Here is a 22,355-nt window from a genome sequence, read left to right on the forward strand (position 1 = left end):
TTCGCAGACATCAGGAGCACTAAATGGTGCTGAGGGGGACTCAATAAAGCGGACCGGCCGCCTAATGTAAGCAATTGTGCGCAAATATTGTACGATGACTAGCGTTGCCGGTGCTTTTTTCTTAAAGAGTCAGTTCCTGGCACCCATTCCCTACTTGACTCAACCTAATCTTCAAGAATATTTGTCAAGAACTAAAAAAAATCCAGAAAAGGTTTAACCTCCCCGTCGCCCCGGTCTCCCGCGTGACAGGCGGGGATACTGACCACTATACTAACGAGGAGACGTGAGGGCACGAAATGAACAGCTGCTGATGTCTGCACAGCATCCAGCGACCACCTAGATGGCCTAGGGGGTCTCATTTTCCCCCGTCAAACGGCTTGCCCGATCTAAGGCTAATTTCTTTCTTTTTATCGGCACCAGGCTTAAAACTCAGTTTAAGGTGATCGTTCCGGGCTATGTTTGACTCCAGAGTTGAACCTGTCATCCCGCCTTTCCTCAGCAAATCAAGCTACCCATCTCAAGTCTCATGAGCTGAGGACGGCAAAGTCCCTGTGGGCTTAGGACAGTCAAAGAAACCCCTGGGCTGCATGCTAAGCCCCTTTTCGGCTTCACTTTCCGAAACCTGCCCCAGCTTGCGATTCGTTTTTTTCTCACTTCTTGCCCCCATCTCCCACCTTGCCTCATGGTCTCCCCTCCTCTGCGCACCTGACAGTTTGCCTGCCCTTCCACTGCCTGTCTCCAGACTTTCCAAGGAGAAAAGGCAAAGCACTAAAGCGGGCCGGGCAACGGGTCAAGTTCCGCTTTCGGCGGCTAGCAGGAAGGTAGCGTGGCCGAGCGGTCTAAGGCGCTGGATTAAGGCTCCAGTCTCTTCGGAGGCGTGGGTTCAAATCCCACCGCTGCCACTTTTCCTGGCCTTGCATTTTAAAGAAGAACGTAACGTTGACCTCTTCCTTCATTAGTGCCACCTCTGTCGCAATGAGCAAGCGGATGGTATGCCACACCCTGCAGGAAAAAGGTTTCGCTTCTGACGTCTTGCTTTTCTGGACATCCAGTCTCAAGTTTCCCATCTTGAACGGCGCTCCCTGCTGCTTTGTGAAGGCTTGCTGCAAGAGCCTTCGAAACCCAGGAGCTCTTGCGTTGAGCTGTGACGCGTCCTGGGAAGACCTCCCGTTGCAGCGGAATGAGCCCCACTTCCAGGGCGTGCTGGTAGCAAATTTCCCACAGCCCACAGGGAGCAAACGATCCCAGGTGTGATGTATCACCAGGAGAGGCTGAGATGAGAGTAAGGGTTCACGCGTGTGCCCGGACCAAGGTTAATGATGGGATTAGAGCTAGGGTTAGATGCAGGGAAAGAGTGAGAGTTATAATTAGGGATAAAGCTAACAGGTGATCATTACTCGTCATGTAACATGATACAAAGGGTCACAAGAGGAACTGATTCAGGGTTACAATTTGGACTTCGCAGACAACAGGAGCACTAAATGGTGCTGAGGGGGACTCAATAAAGCGGACCGGCCGCCTAATGTAAGCAATTGTGCACAAATATTGTACGATGACTAGCGTTGCCGGTGCTTTTTTCTGAAAGAGTCAGTTCCTGGCACCCATTCCCTACTTGACTCAACCTAATCTTCAAGAATATTTGTCAAGAACTAAAAAAAATCCAGAAAAGGTTTACCCTCGGTCTCCCGCGTGACAGGCGGGGATACTGACCACTATACTAACGAGGAGACGTGAGGGCATGAAATGAACAGCTGCTGATGTCTGCACAGCATCCAGCGACCACCTAGATGGCCTAGGGGGTCTCATTTTCCCCCGTCAAACGGCTTGCCCGATCTAAGGCTAATTTCTTTCTTTTTATCGGCACCAGGCTTAAAACTCAGTTTAAGGTGATCGTTCCGGGCTATGTTTGACTCCAGAGTTGAACCTGTCATCCCGCCTTTCCTCAGCAAATCAAGCTACCCATCTCAAGTCTCATGAGCTGAGGACGGCAAAGTCCCTGTGGGCTTAGGACAGTCAAAGAAACCCCTGGGCTGCATGCTAAGCCCCTTTTCGGCTTCACTTTCCGAAACCTGCCCCAGCTTGCGATTCGTTTTTTTCTCACTTCTTGCCCCCATCTCCCACCTTGCCTCATGGTCTCCCCTCCTCTGCGCACCTGACAGTTTGCCTGCCCTTCCACTGCCTGTCTCCAGACTTTCCAAGGAGAAAAGGCAAAGCACTAAAGCGGGCCGGGCAACGGGTCAAGTTCCGCTTTCGGCGGCTAGCAGGAAGGTAGCGTGGCGGAGCGGTCTAAGGCGCTGGATTAAGGCTCCAGTCTCTTCGGAGGCGTGGGTTCAAATCCCACCGCTGCCACTTTTCCTGGCCTTGCATTTTAAAGAAGAACGTAACGTTGACCTCTTCCTTCATTAGTGCCACCTCTGTCGCAATGAGCAAGCGGATGGTATGCCACACCCTGCAGGAAAAAGGTTTCGCTTCTGACGTCTTGCTTTTCTGGACATCCAGTCTCAAGTTTCCCATCTGGAACGGCGCTCCCTGCTGCTTTGTGAAGGCTTGCTGCAAGAGCCTTCGAAACCCAGGAGCTCTTGCGTTGAGCTGTGACGTGTCCTGGGAAGACCTCCCGTTGCAGCGGAATGAGCCCCACTTCCAGGGCGTGCTGGTAGCAAATTTCCCACAGCCCACAGGGAGCAAACGATCCCAGGTGTGATGTATCACCAGGAGAGGCTGAGATGAGAGTAAGGGTTCACGCGTGTGCCCGGACCAAGGTTAATGATGGGATTAGAGCTAGGGTTAGATGCAGGGAAAGAGTGAGAGTTATAATTAGGGATAAAGCTAACAGGTGATCATTACTCGTCATGTAACATGATACAAAGGGTCAGAAGAGGAACTGATTCAGGGTTACAATTTGGACTTCGCAGACAACAGGAGCACTAAATGGTGCTGAGGGGGACTCAATAAAGCGGACCGGCCGCCTAATGTAAGCAATTGTGCACAAATATTGTACGATGACTAGCGTTGCCGGTGCTTTTTTCTGAAAGAGTCAGTTCCTGGCACCCATTCCCTACTTGACTCAACCTAATCTTCAAGAATATTTGTCAAGAACTAAAAAAAATCCAGAAAAGGTTTAACCTCCCCGCCCGGTCTCCCGCGTGACAGGCGGGGATACTGACCACTATACTAACGAGGAGACGTGAGGGCATGAAATGAACAGCTGCTGATGTCTGCACAGCATCCAGCGACCACCTAGATGGCCTAGGGGGTCTCATTTTCCCCCGTCAAACGGCTAGCCCGATCTAAGGCTAATTTCTTTCTTTTTATCGGCACCAGGCTTAAAACTCAGTTTAAGGTGATCGTTCCGGGCTATGTTTGACTCCAGAGTTGAACCTGTCATCCCGCCTTTCCTCAGCAAATCAAGCTACCCATCTCAAGTCTCATGAGCTGAGGACGGCAAAGTCCCTGTGGGCTTAGGACAGTCAAAGAAACCCCTGGGCTGCATGCTAAGCCCCTTTTCGGCTTCACTTTCCGAAACCTGCCCCAGCTTGCGATTCGTTTTTTTCTCACTTCTTGCCCCCATCTCCCACCTTGCCTCATGGTCTCCCCTCCTCTGCGCACCTGACAGTTTGTCTGCCCTTCCACTACCTGTCTCCAGACTTTCCAAGGAGAAAAGGCAAAGCACTAAAGCGGGCCGGGCAACGGGTCAAGTTCCGCTTTCGGCGGCTAGCAGGAAGGTAGCGTGGCCAAGCGGTCTAAGGCGCTGGATTAAGGCTCCAGTCTCTTCGGAGGCGTGGGTTCAAATCCCACCGCTGCCACTTTTCCTGGCCTTGCATTTTAAAGAAGAACGTAACGTTGACCTCTTCCTTCATTAGTGCCACCTCTGTCGCAATGAGCAAGCGGATGGTATGCCACACCCTGCAGGAAAAAGGTTTCGCTTCTGACGTCTTGCTTTTCTGGACATCCAGTCTCAAGTTTCCCATCTGGAACGGCGCTCCCTGCTGCTTTGTGAAGGCTTGCTGCAAGAGCCTTCGAAACCCAGGAGCTCTTGCGTTGAGCTGTGACACGTCCTGGGAAGACCTCCCGTTGCAGCGGAATGAGCCCCACTTCCAGGGCGTGCTGGTAGCAAATTTCCCACAGCCCACAGGGAGCAAACGATCCCAGGTGTGATGTATCACCAGGAGTGGCTGAGATGAGAGTAAGGGTTCACGCGTGTGCCCGGACCAAGGTTAATGATGGGATTAGAGCTAGGGTTAGATGCAGGGAAAGAGTGAGAGTTATAATTAGGGATAAAGCTAACAGGTGATCATTACTCGTCATGTAACATGATACAAAGGGTCAGAAGAGGAACTGATTCAGGGTTACAATTTGGACTTCGCAGACAACAGGAGCACTAAATGGTGCTGAGGGGGACTCAATAAAGCGGACCGGCCGCCTAATGTAAGCAATTGTGCACAAATATTGTACGATGACTAGCGTTGCCGGTGCTTTTTTCTTAAAGAGTCAGTTCCTGGCACCCATTCCCTACTTGACTCAACCTAATCTTCAAGAATATTTGTCAAGAACTAAAAAAAATCCAGAAAAGGTTTAACCTCCCCGTCGGAACCCCGGTCTCCCGCGTGACAGGCGGGGATACTGACCACTATACTAACGAGGAGACGTGAGGGCACGAAATGAACAGCTGCTGATGTCTGCACAGCATCCAGCGACCACCTAGATGGCCTAGGGGGTCTCATTTTCCCCCGTCAAACGGCTTGCCCGATCTAAGGCTAATTTCTTTCTTTTTATCGGCACCAGGCTTAAAACTCAGTTTAAGGTGATCGTTCCGGGCTATGTTTGACTCCAGAGTTGAACCTGTCATCCCGCCTTTCCTCAGCAAATCAAGCTACCCATCTCAAGTCTCATGAGCTGAGGACGGCAAAGTCCCTGTGGGCGTAGGACAGTCAAAGAAACCCCTGGGCTGCATGCTAAGCCCCTTTTCGGCTTCACTTTCCGAAACCTGCCCCAGCTTGCGATTCGTTTTTTTCTCACTTCTTGCCCCCATCTCCCACCTTGCCTCATGGTCTCCCCTCCTCTGCGCACCTGACAGTTTGCCTGCCCTTCCACTGCCTGTCTCCAGACTTTCCAAGGAGAAAAGGCAAAGCACTAAAGCGGGCCGGGCAACAGGTCAAGTTCCGCTTTCGGCGGCTAGCAGGAAGGTAGCGTGGCCGAGCGGTCTAAGGCGCTGGATTAAGGCTCCAGTCTCTTCGGAGGCGTGGGTTCAAATCCCACTGCTGCCACTTTTCCTGGCCTTGCATTTTAAAGAAGAACGTAACGTTGACCTCTTCCTTCATTAGTGCCACCTCTGTCGCAATGAGCAAGCGGATGGTATGCCACACCCTGCAGGAAAAAGGTTTCGCTTCTGACGTCTTGCTTTTCTGGACATCCAGCCTCAAGTTTCCCATCTGGAACGGCGCTCCCTGCTGCTTTGTGAAGGCTTGCTGCAAGAGCCTTCGAAACCCAGGAGCTCTTGCGTTGAGCTGTGACGCGTCCTGGGAAGACCTCCCGTTGCAGCGGAATGAGCCCCACTTCCAGGGCGTGCTGGTAGCAAATTTCCCACAGCCCACAGGGAGCAAACGATCCCAGGTGTGATGTATCACCAGGAGAGGCTGAGATGAGAGTAAGGGTTCACGCGTGTGCCCGGACAAAGGTTAATGATGGGATTAGAGCTAGGGTTAGATGCAGGGAAAGAGTGAGAGTTATAATTAGGGATAAAGCTAACAGGTGATCATTACTCGTCATGTAACATGATACAAAGGGTCAGAAGAGGAACTGATTCAGGGTTACAATTTGGACTTCGCAGACAACAGGAGCACTAAATGGTGCTGAGGGGGACTCAATAAAGCGGACCGGCCGCCTAATGTAAGCAATTGTGCACAAATATTGTACGATGACTAGCGTTGCCGGTGCTTTTTTCTTAAAGAGTCAGTTCCTGGCACCCATTCCCTACTTGACTCAACCTAATCTTCAAGAATATTTGTCAAGAACTAAAAAAAATCCAGAAAAGGTTTAACCTCCCCCCGGTCTCCCGCGTGACAGGCGGGGATACTGACCACTATACTAACAAGGAGACGTGAGGGCACGAAATGAACAGCTGCTGATGTCTGCACAGCATCCAGCGACCACCTAGATGGCCTAGGGGGTCTCATTTTCCCCCGTCAAACGGCTTGCCCGATCTAAGGCTAATTTCTTTCTTTTTATCGGCACCAGGCTTAAAACTCAGTTTAAGGTGATCGTTCCGGGCTATGTTTGACTCCAGAGTTGAACCTGTCATCCCGCCTTTCCTCAGCAAATCAAGCTACCCATCTCAAGTCTCATGAGCTGAGGACGGCAAAGTCCCTGTGGGCTTAGGACAGTCAAAGAAACCCCTGGGCTGCATGCTAAGCCCCTTTTCGGCTTCACTTTCCGAAACCTGCCCCAGCTTGCGATTCGTTTTTTTCTCACTTCTTGCCCCCATCTCCCACCTTGCCTCATGGTCTCCCCTCCTCTGCGCACCTGACAGTTTGCCTGCCCTTTAATTGCCTGTCTCCAGACTTTCCAAGGAGAAAAGGCAAAGCACTAAAGCGGGCCGGGCAACGGGTCAAGTTCCGCTTTCGGCGGCTAGCAGGAAAGTAGCGTGGCCAAGCGGTCTAAGGCGCTGGATTAAGGCTCCAGTCTCTTCGGAGGCGTGGGTTCAAATCCCACCGCTGCCACTTTTCCTGGCCTTGCATTTTAAAGAAGAACGTAACGTTGACCTCTTCCTTCATTAGTGCCACCTCTGTCGTAATGAGCAAGCGGATGGTATGCCACACCCTGCAGGAAAAAGGTTTCGCTTCTGACGTCTTGCTTTTCTGGACATCCAGTCTCAAGTTTCCCATCTGGAACGGCGCTCCCTGCTGCTTTGTGAAGGCTTGCTGCAAGAGCCTTCGAAACCCAGGAGCTCTTGCGTTGAGCTGTGACGCGTCCTGGGAAGACCTCCCGTTGCAGCGGAATGAGCCCCACTTCCAGGGCGTGCTGGTAACAAATTTCCCACAGCCCACAGGGAGCAAACGATCCCAGGTGTGATGTATCACCAGGAGAGGCTGAGATGAGAGTAAGGGTTCACGCGTGTGCCCGGACCAAGGTTAATGATGGGATTAGAGCTAGGGTTAGATGCAGGGAAAGAGTGAGAGTTATAATTAGGGATAAAGCTAACAGGTGATCATTACTCGTCATGTAACATGATACAAAGGGTCAGAAGAGGAACTGATTCAGGGTTACAATTTGGACTTCGCAGACAACAGGAGCACTAAATGGTGCTGAGGGGGACTCAATAAAGCGGACCGGCCGCCTAATGTAAGCAATTGTGCACAAATATTGTACGATGACTAGCGTTGCCGGTGCTTTTTTCTTAAAGAGTCAGTTCCTGGCACCCATTCCCTACTTGACTCAACCTAATCTTCAAGAATATTTGTCAAGAACTAAAAAAAATCCAGAAAAGGTTTAACCTCCCCGTCGGGGAATTCCGTGACAGGCGGGGATACCGACCACTATACTAACGAGGAGACGTGAGGGCATGAAATGAACAGCTGCTGATGTCTGCACAGCATCCAGCGACCACCTAGATGGCCTAGGGGGTCTCATTTTCCCCCGTCAAACGGCTTGCCCGATCTAAGGCTAATTTCTTTCTTTTTATCGGCACCAGGCTTAAAACTCAGTTTAAGGTGATAGTTCCGGGCTATGTTTGACTCCAGAGTTGAATCTGTCATCCCGCCTTTCCTCAGCAAATCAAGCTACCCATCTCAAGTCTCATGAGCTGAGGACGGCAAAGTCCCTGTGGGCTTAGGACAGTCAAAGAAACCCCTGGGCTGCATGCTAAGCCCCTTTTCGGCTTCACTTTCCGAAACCTGCCCCAGCTTGCGATTCGTTTTTTTCTCACTTCTTGCCCCCATCTCCCACCTTGCCTCATGGTCTCCCCTCCTCTGCGCACCTGACAGTTTGCCTGCCCTTCCACTGCCTGTCTCCAGACTTTCCAAGGAGAAAAGGCAAAGCACTAAAGCGGGCCGGGCAACGGGTCAAGTTCCGCTTTCGGCGGCTAGCAGGAAGGTAGCGTGGCCGAGCGGTCTAAGGCGCTGGATTAAGGCTCCAGTCTCTTCGGAGGCGTGGGTTCAAATCCCACCGCTGCCACTTTTCCTGGCCTTGCATTTTAAAGAAGAACGTAACGTTGACCTCTTCCTTCATTAGTGCCACCTCTGTCGCAAAGAGCAAGCGGATGGTATGCCACACCCTGCAGGAAAAAGGTTTCGCTTCTGACGTCTTGCTTTTCTGGACATCCAGTCTCAAGTTTCCCATCTGGAACGGCGCTCCCTGCTGCTTTGTGAAGGCTTGCTGCAAGAGCCTTCGAAACCCAGGAGCTCTTGCGTTGAGCTGTGACGCGTCCTGGGAAGACCTCCCGTTGCAGCGGAATGAGCCCCACTTCCAGGGCGTGCTGGTAGCAAATTTCCCACAGCCCACAGGGAGCAAACGATCCCAGGTGTGATGTATCACCAGAAGAGGCTGAGATGAGAGTAAGGGTTCACGCGTGTGCCCGGACCAAGGTTAATGATGGGATTAGAGCTAGGGTTAGATGCAGGGAAAGAGTGAGAGTTATAATTAGGGATAAAGCTAACAGGTGATCATTACTCGTCATGTAACATGATACAAAGGGTCAGAAGAGGAACTGATTCAGGGTTACAATTTGGACTTCGCAGACAACAGGAGCACTAAATGGTGCTGAGGGGGACTCAATAAAGCGGACCGGCCGCCTAATGTAAGCAATTGTCCACAAATATTGTACGATGACTAGCGTTGCCGGTGCTTTTTTCTTAAAGAGTCAGTTCCTGGCATCCATTCCCTACTTGACTCAACCTAATCTTCAAGAATATTTGTCAAGAACTAAAAAAAATCCAGAAAAGGTTTAACCTGCCCGTCGGGGAATTGAACCCGGGGATACTGACCACTATACTAACGAGGAGACGTGAGGGCATGAAATGAACAGCTGCTGATGTCTGCACAGCATCCAGCGACCACCTAGATGGCCTAGGGGGTCTCATTTTCCCCCGTCAAACGGCTTGCCCGATCTAAGGCTAATTTCTTTCTTTTTATCGGCACCAGGCTTAAAACTCAGTTTAAGGTGATAGTTCCGGGCTATGTTTGACTCCAGAGTTGAATCTGTCATCCCGCATTTCCTCAGCAAATCAAGCTACCCATCTCAAGTCTCATGAGCTGAGGACGGCAAAGTCCCTGTGGGCTTAGGACAGTCAAAGAAACCCCTGGGCTGCATGCTAAGCCCCTTTTCGGCTTCACTTTCCGAAACCTGCCCTAGCTTGCGATTCGTTTTTTTCTCACTTTTTGCCCCCATCTCCCACCTTGCCTCATGGTCTCCCCTCCTCTGCGCACCTGACAGTTTGCCTGCCCTTCCACTGCCTGTCTCCAGACTTTCCAAGGAGAAAAGGCAAAGCACTAAAGCGGGCCGGGCAACGGGTCAAGTTCCGCTTTCGGCGGCTAGCAGGAAGGTAGCGTGGCCAAGCGGTCTAAGGCGCTGGATTAAGGCTCCAGTCTCTTCGGAGGCGTGGGTTCAAATCCCACCGCTGCCACTTTTCCTGGCCTTGCATTTTAAAGAAGAACGTAACGTTGACCTCTTCCTCATTAGTGCCACCTCTGTCGCAATGAGCAAGCGGATGGTATGCCACACCCTGCAGGAAAAAGGTTTCGCTTCTGACGTCTTGCTTTTCTGGACATCCAGTCTCAAGTTTCCCATCTGGAACGGCGCTCCCTGCTGCTTTGTGAAGGCTTGCTGCAAGAGCCTTCGAAACCCAGGAGCTCTTGCGTTGAGCTGTGACGCGTCCAGGGAAGACCTCCCGTTGCAGCGGAATGAGCCCCACTTCCAGGGCGTGCTGGTAGAAAATTTCCCACAGCCCACAGGGAGCAAACGATCCCAGGTGTGATGTATCACCAGGAGAGGCTGAGATGAGAGTAAGGGTTCACGCGTGTGCCCGGACCAAGGTTAATGATGGGATTAGAGCTAGGGTTAGATGCAGGGAAAGAGTGAGAGTTATAATTAGGGATAAAGCTAACAGGTGATCATTACTCGTCATGTAACATGATACAAAGGGTCAGAAGAGGAACTGATTCAGGGTTACAATTTGGACTTCGCAGACAACAGGAGCACTAAATGGTGCTGAGGGGGACTCAATAAAGCGGACCGGCCGCCTAATGTAAGCAATTGTGCACAAATATTGTACGATGACTAGCGTTGCCGGTGCTTTTTTTCTTAAAGAGTCAGTTCCTGGCACCCATTCCCTACTTGACTCAACCTAATCTTCAAGAATATTTGTCAAGAACTAAAAAAAATCCAGAAAAGGTTTAACCTCCCCGTCGGGGAATTGAACCCCGGTCTCCCGCGTGACAGGCAGGGATACTGACCACTATACTAACGAGGAGACGTGAGGGCACGAAATGAACAGCTGCTGATGTCTGCACAGCATCCAGCGACCACCTAGATGGCCTAGGGGGTCTCATTTTCCCCCGTCAAACGGCTTGCCCGATCTAAGGCTAATTTCTTTCTTTTTATCGGCACCAGGCTTAAAACTCAGTTTAAGGTGATCGTTCCGGGCTATGTTTGACTCCAGAGTTGAACCTGTCATCCCGCCTTTCCTCAGCAAATCAAGCTACCCATCTCAAGTCTCATGAGCTGAGGACGGCAAAGTCCCTGTGGGCGTAGGACAGTCAAAGAAACCCCTGGGCTGCATGCTAAGCCCCTTTTCGGCTTCACTTTCCGAAACCTGCCCCAGCTTGCGATTCGTTTTTTTCTCACTTCTTGCCCCCATCTCCCACCTTGCCTCATGGTCTCCCCTCCTCTGCGCACCTGACAGTTTGCCTGCCCTTCCACTGCCTGTCTCCAGACTTTCCAAGGAGAAAAGGCAAAGCACTAAAGCGGGCCGGGCAACGGGTCAAGTTCCGCTTTCGGCGGCTAGCAGGAAGGTAGCGTGGCCGAGCGGTCTAAGGCGCTGGATTAAGGCTCCAGTCTCTTCGGAGGCGTGGGTTCAAATCCCACTGCTGCCACTTTTCCTGGCCTTGCATTTTAAAGAAGAACGTAACGTTGACCTCTTCCTTCATTAGTGCCACCTCTGTCGCAATGAGCAAGCGGATGGTATGCCACACCCTGCAGGAAAAAGGTTTCGCTTCTGACGTCTTGCTTTTCTGGACATCCAGCCTCAAGTTTCCCATCTGGAACGGCGCTCCCTGCTGCTTTGTGAAGGCTTGCTGCAAGAGCCTTCGAAACCCAGGAGCTCTTGCGTTGAGCTGTGACGCGTCCTGGGAAGACCTCCCGTTGCAGCGGAATGAGCCCCACTTCCAGGGCGTGCTGGTAGCAAATTTCCCACAGCCCACAGGGAGCAAACGATCCCAGGTGTGATGTATCACCAGGAGAGGCTGAGATGAGAGTAAGGGTTCACGCGTGTGCCCGGACCAAGGTTAATGATGGGATTAGAGCTAGGGTTAGATGCAGGGAAAGAGTGAGAGTTATAATTAGGGATAAAGCTAACAGGTGATCATTACTCGTCATGTAACATGATACAAAGGGTCAGAAGAGGAACTGATTCAGGGTTACAATTTGGACTTCGCAGACAACAGGAGCACTAAATGGTGCTGAGGGGGACTCAATAAAGCGGACCGGCCGCCTAATGTAAGCAATTGTGCACAAATATTGTACGATGACTAGCGTTGCCGGTGCTTTTTTCTGAAAGAGTCAGTTCCTGGCACCCATTCCCTACTTGACTCAACCTAATCTTCAAGAATATTTGTCAAGAACTAAAAAAAATCCAGAAAAGGTTTAACCTCCCCGTCGGGTCTCCCGCGTGACAGGCGGGGATACTGACCACTATACTAACGAGGAGACGTGAGGGCACGAAATGAACAGCTGCTGATGTCTGCACAGCATCCAGCGACCACCTAGATGGCCTAGGGGGTCTCATTTTCCCCCGTCAAACGGCTTGCCCGATCTAAGGCTAATTTCTTTCTTTTTATCGGCACCAGGCTTAAAACTCAGTTTAAGGTGATCGTTCCGGGCTATGTTTGACTCCAGAGTTGAACCTGTCATCCCGCCTTTCCTCAGCAAATCAAGCTACCCATCTCAAGTCTCATGAGCTGAGGACGGCAAAGTCCCTGTGGGCTTAGGACAGTCAAAGAAACCCCTGGGCTGCATGCTAAGCCCCTTTTCGGCTTCACTTTCCGAAACCTGCCCCAGCTTGCGATTCGTTTTTTTCTCACTTCTTGCCCCCATCTCCCACCTTGCCTCATGGTCTCCCCTCCTCTGCGCACCTGACAGTTTGCCTGCCCTTCCACTGCCTGTCTCCAGACTTTCCAAGGAGAAAAGGCAAAGCACTAAAGCGGGCCGGGCAACGGGTCAAGTTCCGCTTTCGGCGGCTAGCAGGAAGGTAGCGTGGCCGAGCGGTCTAAGGCGCTGGATTAAGGCTCCAGTCTCTTCGGAGGCGTGGGTTCAAATCCCACCGCTGCCACTTTTCCTGGCCTTGCATTTTAAAGAAGAACGTAACGTTGACCTCTTCCTTCATTAGTGCCACCTCTGTCGCAATGAGCAAGCGGATGGTATGCCACACCCTGCAGGAAAAAGGTTTCGCTTCTGACGTCTTGCTTTTTTGGACATCCAGTCTCAAGTTTCCCATCTGGAACGGCGCTCCCTGCTGCTTTGTGAAGGCTTGCTGCAAGAGCCTTCGAAACCCAGGAGCTCTTGCGTTGAGCTGTGACGCGTCCTGGGAAGACCTCCTGTTGCAGCGGAATGAGCCCCACTTCCAGGGCGTGCTGGTAGCAAATTTCCCACAGCCCACAGGGAGCAAACGATCCCAGGTGTGATGTATCACCAGGAGAGGCTGAGATGAGAGTAAGGGTTCACGCGTGTGCCCGGACCAAGGTTAATGATGGGATTAGAGCTAGGGTTAGATGCACGGAAAGAGTGAGAGTTATAATTAGGGATAAAGCTAACAGGTGATCATTACTCGTTATGTAACATGATACAAAGGGTCAGAAGAGGAACTGATTCAGGGTTACAATTTGGACTTCGCAGACAACAGGAGCACTAAATGGTGCTGAGGGGGACTCAATAAAGCGGACCGGCCGCCTAATGTAAGCAATTGTGCACAAATATTGTACGATGACTAGCGTTGCCGGTGCTTTTTTCTGAAAGAGTCAGTTCCTGGCACCCATTCCCTACTTGACTCAACCTAATCTTCAAGAATATTTGTCAAGAACTAAAAAAAATCCAGAAAAGGTTTAACCTCCCCGTCGGGGTCTCCCGCGTGACAGGCGGGGATACTGACCACTATACTAACGAGGAGACGTGAGGGCATGAAATGAACAGCTGCTGATGTCTGCACAGCATCCAGCGACCACCTAGATGGCCTAGGGGGTCTCATTTTCCCCCGTCAAACGGCTTGCCCGATCTAAGGCTAATTTCTTTCTTTTTATCGGCACCAGGCTTAAAACTCAGTTTAAGGTGATCGTTCCGGGCTATGTTTGACTCCAGAGTTGAACCTGTCATCCCGCCTTTCCTCAGCAAATCAAGCTACCCATCTCAAGTCTCATGAGCTGAGGACGGCAAAGTCCCTGTGGGCTTAGGACAGTCAAAGAAACCCCTGGGCTGCATGCTAAGCCCCTTTTCGGCTTCACTTTCCGAAACCTGCCCCAGCTTGCGATTCGTTTTTTTCTCACTTCTTGCCCCCATCTCCCACCTTGCCTCATGGTCTCCCCTCCTCTGCGCACCTGACAGTTTGCCTGCCCTTCCACTGCCTGTCTCCAGACTTTCCAAGGAGAAAAGGCAAAGCACTAAAGCGGGCCGGGCAACGGGTCAAGTTCCGCTTTCGGCGGCTAGCAGGAAGGTAGCGTGGCCGAGGCTCCAGTCTCTTCGGAGGCGTGGGTTCAAATCCCACCGCTGCCACTTTTCCTGGCCTTGCATTTTAAAGAAGAACGTAACGTTGACCTCTTCCTTCATTAGTGCCACCTCTGTCGCAATGAGCAAGCGGATGGTATGCCACACCCTGCAGGAAAAAGGTTTCGCTTCTGACGTCTTGCTTTTCTGGACATCCAGTCTCAAGTTTCCCATCTGGAACGGCGCTCCCTGCTGCTTTGTGAAGGCTTGCTGCAAGAGCCTTCGAAACCCAGGAGCTCTTGCGTTGAGCTGTGACGCGTCCTGGGAAGACCTCCCGTTGCAGCGGAATGAGCCCCACTTCCAGGGCGTGCTGGTAGCAAATTTCCCACAGCCCACAGGGAGCAAACGATCCCAGGTGTGATGTATCACCAGGAGAGGCTGAGATGAGAGTAAGGGTTCACGCGTGTGCCCGGACCAAGGTTAATGATGGGATTAGAGCTAGGGTTAGATGCAGGGAAAGAGTGAGAGTTATAATTAGGGATAAAGCTAACAGGTGATCATTACTCGTCATGTAACATGATACAAAGGGTCAGAAGAGGAACTGATTCAGGGTTACAATTTGGACTTCGCAGACAACAGGAGCACTAAATGGTGCTGAGGGGGACTCAATAAAGCGGACCGGCCGCCTAATGTAAGCAATTGTGCACAAATATTGTACGATGACTAGCGTTGCCGGTGCTTTTTTCTTAAAGAGTCAGTTCCTGGCACCCATTCCCTACTTGACTCAACCTAATCTTCAAGAATATTTGTCAAGAACTAAAAAAAATCCAGAAAAGGTTTAACCTCCCCGTCGTGGAATTGAACCCCAGTCTCCCGCGTGACAGGCGGGGATACTGACCACTATACTAACAAGGAGACGTGAGGGCACGAAATGAACAGCTGCTGATGTCTGCACAGCATCCAGCGACCACCTAGATGGCCTAGGGGGTCTCATTTTCCCCCGTCAAACGGCTTGCCCGATCTAAGGCTAATTTCTTTCTTTTTATCGGCACCAGGCTTAAAACTCAGTTTAAGGTGATCGTTCCGGGCTATGTTTGACTCCAGAGTTGAACCTGTCATCCCGCCTTTCCTCAGCAAATCAAGCTACCCATCTCAAGTCTCATGAGCTGAGGACGGCAAAGTCCCTGTGGGCTTAGGACAGTCAAAGAAACCCCTGGGCTGCATGCTAAGCCCCTTTTCGGCTTCACTTTCCGAAACCTGCCCCAGCTTGCGATTCGTTTTTTTCTCACTTCTTGCCCCCATCTCCCACCTTGCCTCATGGTCTCCCCTCCTCTGCGCACCTGACAGTTTGCCTGCCCTTCCATTGCCTGTCTCCAGACTTTCCAAGGAGAAAAGGCAAAGCACTAAAGCGGGCCGGGCAACGGGTCAAGTTCCGCTTTCGGCGGCTAGCAGGAAGGTAGCGTGGCCGAGCGGTCTAAGGCGCTGGATTAAGGCTCCAGTCTCTTCGGAGGCGTGGGTTCAAATCCCACCGCTGCCACTTTTCCTGGCCTTGCATTTTAAAGAAGAACGTAACGTTGACCTCTTCCTTCATTAGTGCCACCTCTGTCGCAATGAGCAAGCGGATGGTATGCCACACCCTGCAGGAAAAAGGTTTCGCTTCTGACGTCTTGCTTTTCTGGACATCCAGTCTCAAGTTTCCCATCTGGAACGGCGCTCCCTGCTGCTTTGTGAAGGCTTGCTGCAAGAGCCTTCGAAACCCAGGAGCTCTTGCGTTGAGCTGTGACGCGTCCTGGGAAGACCTCCCGTTGCAGCGGAATGAGCCCCACTTCCAGGGCGTGCTGGTAGCAAATTTCCCACAGCCCACAGGGAGCAAACGATCCCAGGTGTGATGTATCACCAGGAGAGGCTGAGATGAGAGTAAGGGTTCACGCGTGTGCCCGGACCAAGGTTAATGATGGGATTAGAGCTAGGGTTAGATGCAGGGAAAGAGTGAGAGTTATAATTAGGGATAAAGCTAACAGGTGATCATTACTCGTCATGTAACATGATACAAAGGGTCAGAAGAGGAACTGATTCAGGGTTACAATTTGGACTTCGCAGACAACAGGAGCACTAAATGGTGCTGAGGGGGACTCAATAAAGCGGACCGGCCGCCTAATGTAAGCAATTGTGCACAAATATTGTACGATGACTAGCGTTGCCGGTGCTTTTTTCTGAAAGAGTCAGTTCCTGGCACCCATTCCCTACTTGACTCAACCTAATCTTCAAGAATATTTGTCAAGAACTAAAAAAAATCCAGAAAAGGTTTAACCTCCCCGTCGGGGTCTCCCGCGTGACAGGCGGGGATACTGACCACTATACTAACGAGGAGACGTGAGGGCATGAAATGAACAGCTGCTGATGTCTGCACAGCATCCAGCGACCACCTAGATGGCCTAGGGGGTCTCATTTTCCCCCGTCAAACGGCTTGCCCGATCTAAGGCTAATTTCTTTCTTTTTATCGGCACCAGGCTTAAAACTCAGTTTAAGGTGATCGTTCCGGGCTATGTTTGACTCCAGAGTTGAACCTGTCATCCCGCCTTTCCTCAGCAAATCAAGCTACCCATCTCAAGTCTCATGAGCTGAGGACGGCAAAGTCCCTGTGGGCTTAGGACAGTCAAAGAAACCCCTGGGCTGCATGCTAAGCCCCTTTTCGGCTTCACTTTCCGAAACCTGCCCCAGCTTGCGATTCGTTTTTTTCTCACTTTTTGCCCCCATCTCCCACCTTGCCTCATGGTCTCCCCTCCTCTGCGCACCTGACAGTTTGCCTGCCCTTCCACTGCCTGTCTCCAGACTTTCCAAGGAGAAAAGGCAAAGCACTAAAGCGGGCCGGGCAACGGGTCAAGTTCCGCTTTCGGTGGCTAGCAGGAAGGTAGCGTGGCCAAGCGGTCTAAGGCGCTGGATTAAGGCTCCAGTCTCTTCGGAGGCGTGGGTTCAAATCCCACCGCTGCCACTTTTCCTGGCCTTGCATTTTAAAGAAGAACGTAACGTTGACCTCTTCCTTCATTAGTGCCACCTCTGTCGCAATGAGCAAGCGGATGGTATGCCACACCCTGCAGGAAAAAGGTTTCGCTTCTGACGTCTTGCTTTTCTGGACATCCAGTCTCAAGTTTCCCATCTGGAACGGCGCTCCCTGCTGCTTTGTGAAGGCTTGCTGCAAGAGCCTTCGAAACCCAGGAGCTCTTGCGTTGAGCTGTGACGCGTCCTGGGAAGACCTCCCGTTGCAGCGGAATGAGCCCCACTTCCAGGGCGTGCTGGTAACAAATTTCCCACAGCCCACAGGGAGCAAACGATCCCAGGTGTGATGTATCACCAGGAGAGGCTGAGATGAGAGTAAGGGTTCACACGTGTGCCCGGACCAAGGTTAATGATGGGATTAGAGCTAGGGTTAGATGCAGGGAAAGAGTGAGAGTTATAATTAGGGATAAAGCTAACAGGTGATCATTACTCGTCATGTAACATGATACAAAGGGTCAGAAGAGGAACTGTTTCAGGGTTACAATTTGAACTTCGCAGACAACAGGAGCACTAAATGGTGCTGAGGGGGACTCAATAAAGCGGACCGGCCGCCTAATGTAAGCAATTGTGCACAAATATTGTACGATGACTAGCGTTGCCGGTGCTTTTTTCTTAAAGAGTCAGTTCCTGGCACCCATTCCCTACTTGACTCAACCTAATCTTCAAGAATATTTGTCAAGAACTAAAAAAAATCCAGAAAAGGTTTAACCTCCCCGTCGGGGAATTCCGTGACAGGCGGGGATACCGACCACTATACTAACGAGGAGACGTGAGGGCATGAAATGAACAGCTGCTGATGTCTGCACAGCATCCAGCGACCACCTAGATGGCCTAGGGGGTCTCATTTTCCCCCGTCAAACGGCTTGCCCGATCTAAGGCTAATTTCTTTCTTTTTATCGGCACCAGGCTTAAAACTCAGTTTAAGGTGATAGTTCCGGGCTATGTTTGACTCCAGAGTTGAATCTGTCATCCCGCCTTTCCTCAGCAAATCAAGCTACCCATCTCAAGTCTCATGAGCTGAGGACGGCAAAGTCCCTGTGGGCTTAGGACAGTCAAAGAAACCCCTGGGCTGCATGCTAAGCCCCTTTTCGGCTTCACTTTCCGAAACCTGCCCCAGCTTGCGATTCGTTTTTTTCTCACTTCTTGCCCCCATCTCCCACCTTGCCTCATGGTCTCCCCTCCTCTGCGCACCTGACAGTTTGCCTGCCCTTCCACTGCCTGTCTCCAGACTTTCCAAGGAGAAAAGGCAAAGCACTAAAGCGGGCCGGGCAATGGGTCAAGTTCCGCTTTCGGCGGCTAGCAGGAAGGTAGCGTGGCCGAGCGGTCTAAGGCGCTGGATTAAGGCTCCAGTCTCTTCGGAGGCGTGGGTTCAAATCCCACCGCTGCCACTTTTCCTGGCCTTGCATTTTAAAGAAGAACGTAACGTTGACCTCTTCCTTCATTAGTGCCACCTCTGTCGCAAAGAGCAAGCGGATGGTATGCCACACCCTGCAGGAAAAAGGTTTCGCTTCTGACGTCTTGCTTTTCTGGACATCCAGTCTCAAGTTTCCCATCTGGAACGGCGCTCCCTGCTGCTTTGTGAAGGCTTGCTGCAAGAGCCTTCGAAACCCAGGAGCTCTTGCGTTGAGCTGTGACGCGTCCTGGGAAGACCTCCCGTTGCAGCGGAATGAGCCCCACTTCCAGGGCGTGCTGGTAGCAAATTTCCCACAGCCCACAGGGAGCAAACGATCCCAGGTGTGATGTATCACCAGAAGAGGCTGAGATGAGAGTAAGGGTTCACGCGTGTGCCCGGACCAAGGTTAATGATGGGATTAGAGCTAGGGTTAGATGCAGGGAAAGAGTGAGAGTTATAATTAGGGATAAAGCTAACAGGTGATCATTACTCGTCATGTAACATGATACAAAGGGTCAGAAGAGGAACTGATTCAGGGTTACAATTTGGACTTCGCAGACAACAGGAGCACTAAATGGTGCTGAGGGGGACTCAATAAAGCGGACCGGCCGCCTAATGTAAGCAATTGTGCACAAATATTGTACGATGACTAGCGTTGCCGGTGCTTTTTTCTTAAAGAGTCAGTTCCTGGCACCCATTCCCTACTTGACTCAACCTAATCTTCAAGAATATTTGTCAAGAACTAAAAAAAATCCAGAAAAGGTTTAACCTCCCCGTCGGTCTCCCGCGTGACAGGCGGGGATACTGACCACTATACTAACGAGGAGACGTGAGGGCATGAAATGAACAGCTGCTGATGTCTACACAGCATCCAGCGACCACCTAGATGGCCTAGGGGGTCTCATTTTCCCCCGTCAAACGGCTTGCCCGATCTAAGGCTAATTTCTTTCTTTTTATCGGCACCAGGCTTAAAACTCAGTTTAAGGTGATAGTTCCGGGCTATGTTTGACTCCAGAGTTGAATCTGTCATCCCGCATTTCCTCAGCAAATCAAGCTACCCATCTCAAGTCTCATGAGCTGAGGACGGCAAAGTCCCTGTGGGCTTAGGACAGTCAAAGAAACCCCTGGGCTGCATGCTAAGCCCCTTTTCGGCTTCACTTTCCGAAACCTGCCCCAGCTTGCGATTCGTTTTTTTCTCACTTCTTGCCCCCATCTCCCACCTTGCCTCATGGTCTCCCCTCCTCTGCGCACCTGACAGTTTGCCTGCCCTTCCACTGCCTGTCTCCAGACTTTCCAAGGAGAAAAGGCAAAGCACTAAAGCGGGCCGGGCAACGGGTCAAGTTCCGCTTTCGGCGGCTAGCAGGAAGGTAGCGTGGCCGAGCGGTCTAAGGCGCTGGATTAAGGCTCCAGTCTCTTCGGAGGCGTGGGTTCAAATCCCACCGCTGCCACTTTTCCTGGCCTTGCATTTTAAAGAAGAACGTAACGTTGACCTCTTCCTTCATTAGTGCCACCTCTGTCGCAATGAGCAAGCGGATGGTATGCCACACCCTGCAGGAAAAAGGTTTCGCTTCTGACGTCTTGCTTTTCTGGACATCCAGTCTCAAGTTTCCCATCTGGAACGGCGCTCCCTGCTGCTTTGTGAAGGCTTGCTGCAAGAGCCTTCGAAACCCAGGAGCTCTTGCGTTGAGCTGTGACGCGTCCTGGGAAGACCTCCCGTTGCAGCGGAATGAGCCCCACTTCCAGGGCGTGCTGGTAGCAAATTTCCCACAGCCCACAGGGAGCAAACGATCCCAGGTGTGATGTATCACCAGGAGAGGGTGAGATGAGAGTAAGGGTTCACGCGTGTGCCCGGACCAAGGTTAATGATGGGATTAGAGCTAGGGTTAGATGCAGGGAAAGAGTGAGAGTTATAATTAGGGATAAAGCTAACAGGTGATCATTACTCGTCATGTAACATGATACAAAGGGTCAGAAGAGGAACTGATTCAGGGTTACAATTTGGACTTCGCAGACAACAGGAGCACTAAATGGTGCTGAGGGGGACTCAATAAAGCGGACCGGCCGCCTAATGTAAGCAATTGTGCACAAATATTGTACGATGACTAGCGTTGCCGGTGCTTTTTTCTTAAAGAGTCAGTTCCTGGCATCCATTCCCTACTTGACTCAACCTAATCTTCAAGAATATTTGTCAAGAACTAAAAAAAATCCAGAAAAGGTTTAACCTGCCCGTCGGGGAATTGAACCCGGGGATACTGACCACTATACTAACGAGGAGACGTGAGGGCATGAAATGAACAGCTGCTGATGTCTGCACAGCATCCAGCGACCACCTAGATGGCCTAGGGGGTCTCATTTTCCCCCGTCAAACGGCTTGCCCGATCTAAGGCTAATTTCTTTCTTTTTATCGGCACCAGGCTTAAAACTCAGTTTAAGGTGATAGTTCCGGGCTATGTTTGACTCCAGAGTTGAATCTGTCATCCCGCATTTCCTCAGCAAATCAAGCTACCCATCTCAAGTCTCATGAGCTGAGGACGGCAAAGTCCCTGTGGGCGTAGGACAGTCAAAGAAACCCCTGGGCTGCATGCTAAGCCCCTTTTCGGCTTCACTTTCCGAAACCTGCCCTAGCTTGCGATTCGTTTTTTTCTCACTTCTTGCCCCCATCTCCCACCTTGCCTCATGGTCTCCCCTCCTCTGCGCACCTGACAGTTTGCCTGCCCTTCCACTGCCTGTCTCCAGACTTTCCAAGGAGAAAAGGCAAAGCACTAAAGCGGGCCGGGCAACGGGTCAAGTTCCGCTTTCGGCGGCTAGCAGGAAGGTAGCGTGGCCGAGCGGTCTAAGGCGCTGGATTAAGGCTCCAGTCTCTTCGGAGGCGTGGGTTCAAATCCCACTGCTGCCACTTTTCCTGGCCTTGCATTTTAAAGAAGAACGTAACGTTGACCTCTTCCTTCATTAGTGCCACCTCTGTCGCAATGAGCAAGCGGATGGTATGCCACACCCTGCAGGAAAAAGGTTTCGCTTCTGACGTCTTGCTTTTCTGGACATCCAGTCTCAAGTTTCCCATCTGGAACGGCGCTCCCTGCTGCTTTGTGAAGGCTTGCTGCAAGAGCCTTCGAAACCCAGGAGCTCTTGCGTTGAGCTGTGACGCGTCCTGGGAAGACCTCCCGTTGCAGCGGAATGAGCCCCACTTCCAGGGCGTGCTGGTAGCAAATTTCCCACAGCCCACAGGGAGCAAACGATCCCAGGTGTGATGTATCACCAGGAGAGGCTGAGATGAGAGTAAGGGTTCACGCGTGTGCCCGGATCAAGGTTAATGATGGGATTAGAGCTAGGGTTAGATGCAGGGAAAGAGTGAGAGTTATATTTAGGGATAAAGCTAACAGGTGATCATTACTCGTCATGTAACATGATACAAAGGGTCAGAAGAGGAACTGATTCAGGGTTACAATTTGGACTTCGCAGACAACAGGAGCACTAAATGGTGCTGAGGGGGACTCAATAAAGCGGACCGGCCGCCTAATGTAAGCAATTGTGCACAAATATTGTACGATGACTAGCGTTGCCGGTGCTTTTTTCTTAAAGAGTCAGTTCCTGGCACCCATTCCCTACTTGACTCAACCTAATCTTCAAGAATATTTGTCAAGAACTAAAAAAAATCCAGAAAAGGTTTAATCTCCCCGTCGTGGAATTGAACCCCGCGTGACAGGCGGGGATACTGACCACTATACTAACAAGGAGACGTGAGGGCACGAAATGAACAGCTGCTGATGTCTGCACAGCATCCAGCGACCACCTAGATGGCCTAGGGGGTCTCATTTTCCCCCGTCAAACGGCTTGCCCGATCTAAGGCTAATTTCTTTCTTTTTATCGGCACCAGGCTTAAAACTCAGTTTAAGGTGATCGTTCCGGGCTATGTTTGACTCCAGAGTTGAACCTGTCATCCCGCCTTTCCTCAGCAAATCAAGCTACCCATCTCAAGTCTCATGAGCTGAGGACGGCAAAGTC

General features: G+C 51.3%; 6 non-coding genes across 6 annotated transcripts; all 6 read left to right on the forward strand.

Moving 5' to 3' along the window:
* The first annotated feature begins 820 nt into the window (after nucleotides 1–820).
* Nucleotides 821–902, forward strand: TRNAL-AAG (transfer RNA leucine (anticodon AAG)). The gene has a single exon. It is a non-coding gene; the product is annotated as a tRNA-Leu (tRNA).
* A 7,185-nt stretch (nucleotides 903–8,087) lies between these two features.
* Nucleotides 8,088–8,169, forward strand: TRNAL-AAG (transfer RNA leucine (anticodon AAG)). Its single transcript has one exon. It is a non-coding gene; the product is annotated as a tRNA-Leu (tRNA).
* A 4,288-nt stretch (nucleotides 8,170–12,457) lies between these two features.
* On the forward strand, nucleotides 12,458–12,539 carry TRNAL-AAG (transfer RNA leucine (anticodon AAG)). Its single transcript has one exon. It is a non-coding gene; the product is annotated as a tRNA-Leu (tRNA).
* Nucleotides 12,540–15,358: 2,819 nt separating this feature from the next.
* TRNAL-AAG (transfer RNA leucine (anticodon AAG)) lies at nucleotides 15,359–15,440 on the forward strand. The gene has a single exon. It is a non-coding gene; the product is annotated as a tRNA-Leu (tRNA).
* Nucleotides 15,441–18,266: 2,826 nt separating this feature from the next.
* TRNAL-AAG (transfer RNA leucine (anticodon AAG)) lies at nucleotides 18,267–18,348 on the forward strand. The gene has a single exon. It is a non-coding gene; the product is annotated as a tRNA-Leu (tRNA).
* A 1,371-nt stretch (nucleotides 18,349–19,719) lies between these two features.
* Nucleotides 19,720–19,801, forward strand: TRNAL-AAG (transfer RNA leucine (anticodon AAG)). Its single transcript has one exon. It is a non-coding gene; the product is annotated as a tRNA-Leu (tRNA).
* The last annotated feature ends 2,554 nt before the right edge of the window (nucleotides 19,802–22,355 follow it).

The sequence above is a fragment of the Ambystoma mexicanum genome, unplaced genomic scaffold, assembly GCF_040938575.1.
Source record: "Ambystoma mexicanum isolate Mex_15411 unplaced genomic scaffold, UKY_AmexF1_1 Mex_scaf89, whole genome shotgun sequence".
Taxonomy (NCBI): domain Eukaryota; kingdom Metazoa; phylum Chordata; class Amphibia; order Caudata; family Ambystomatidae; genus Ambystoma; species Ambystoma mexicanum.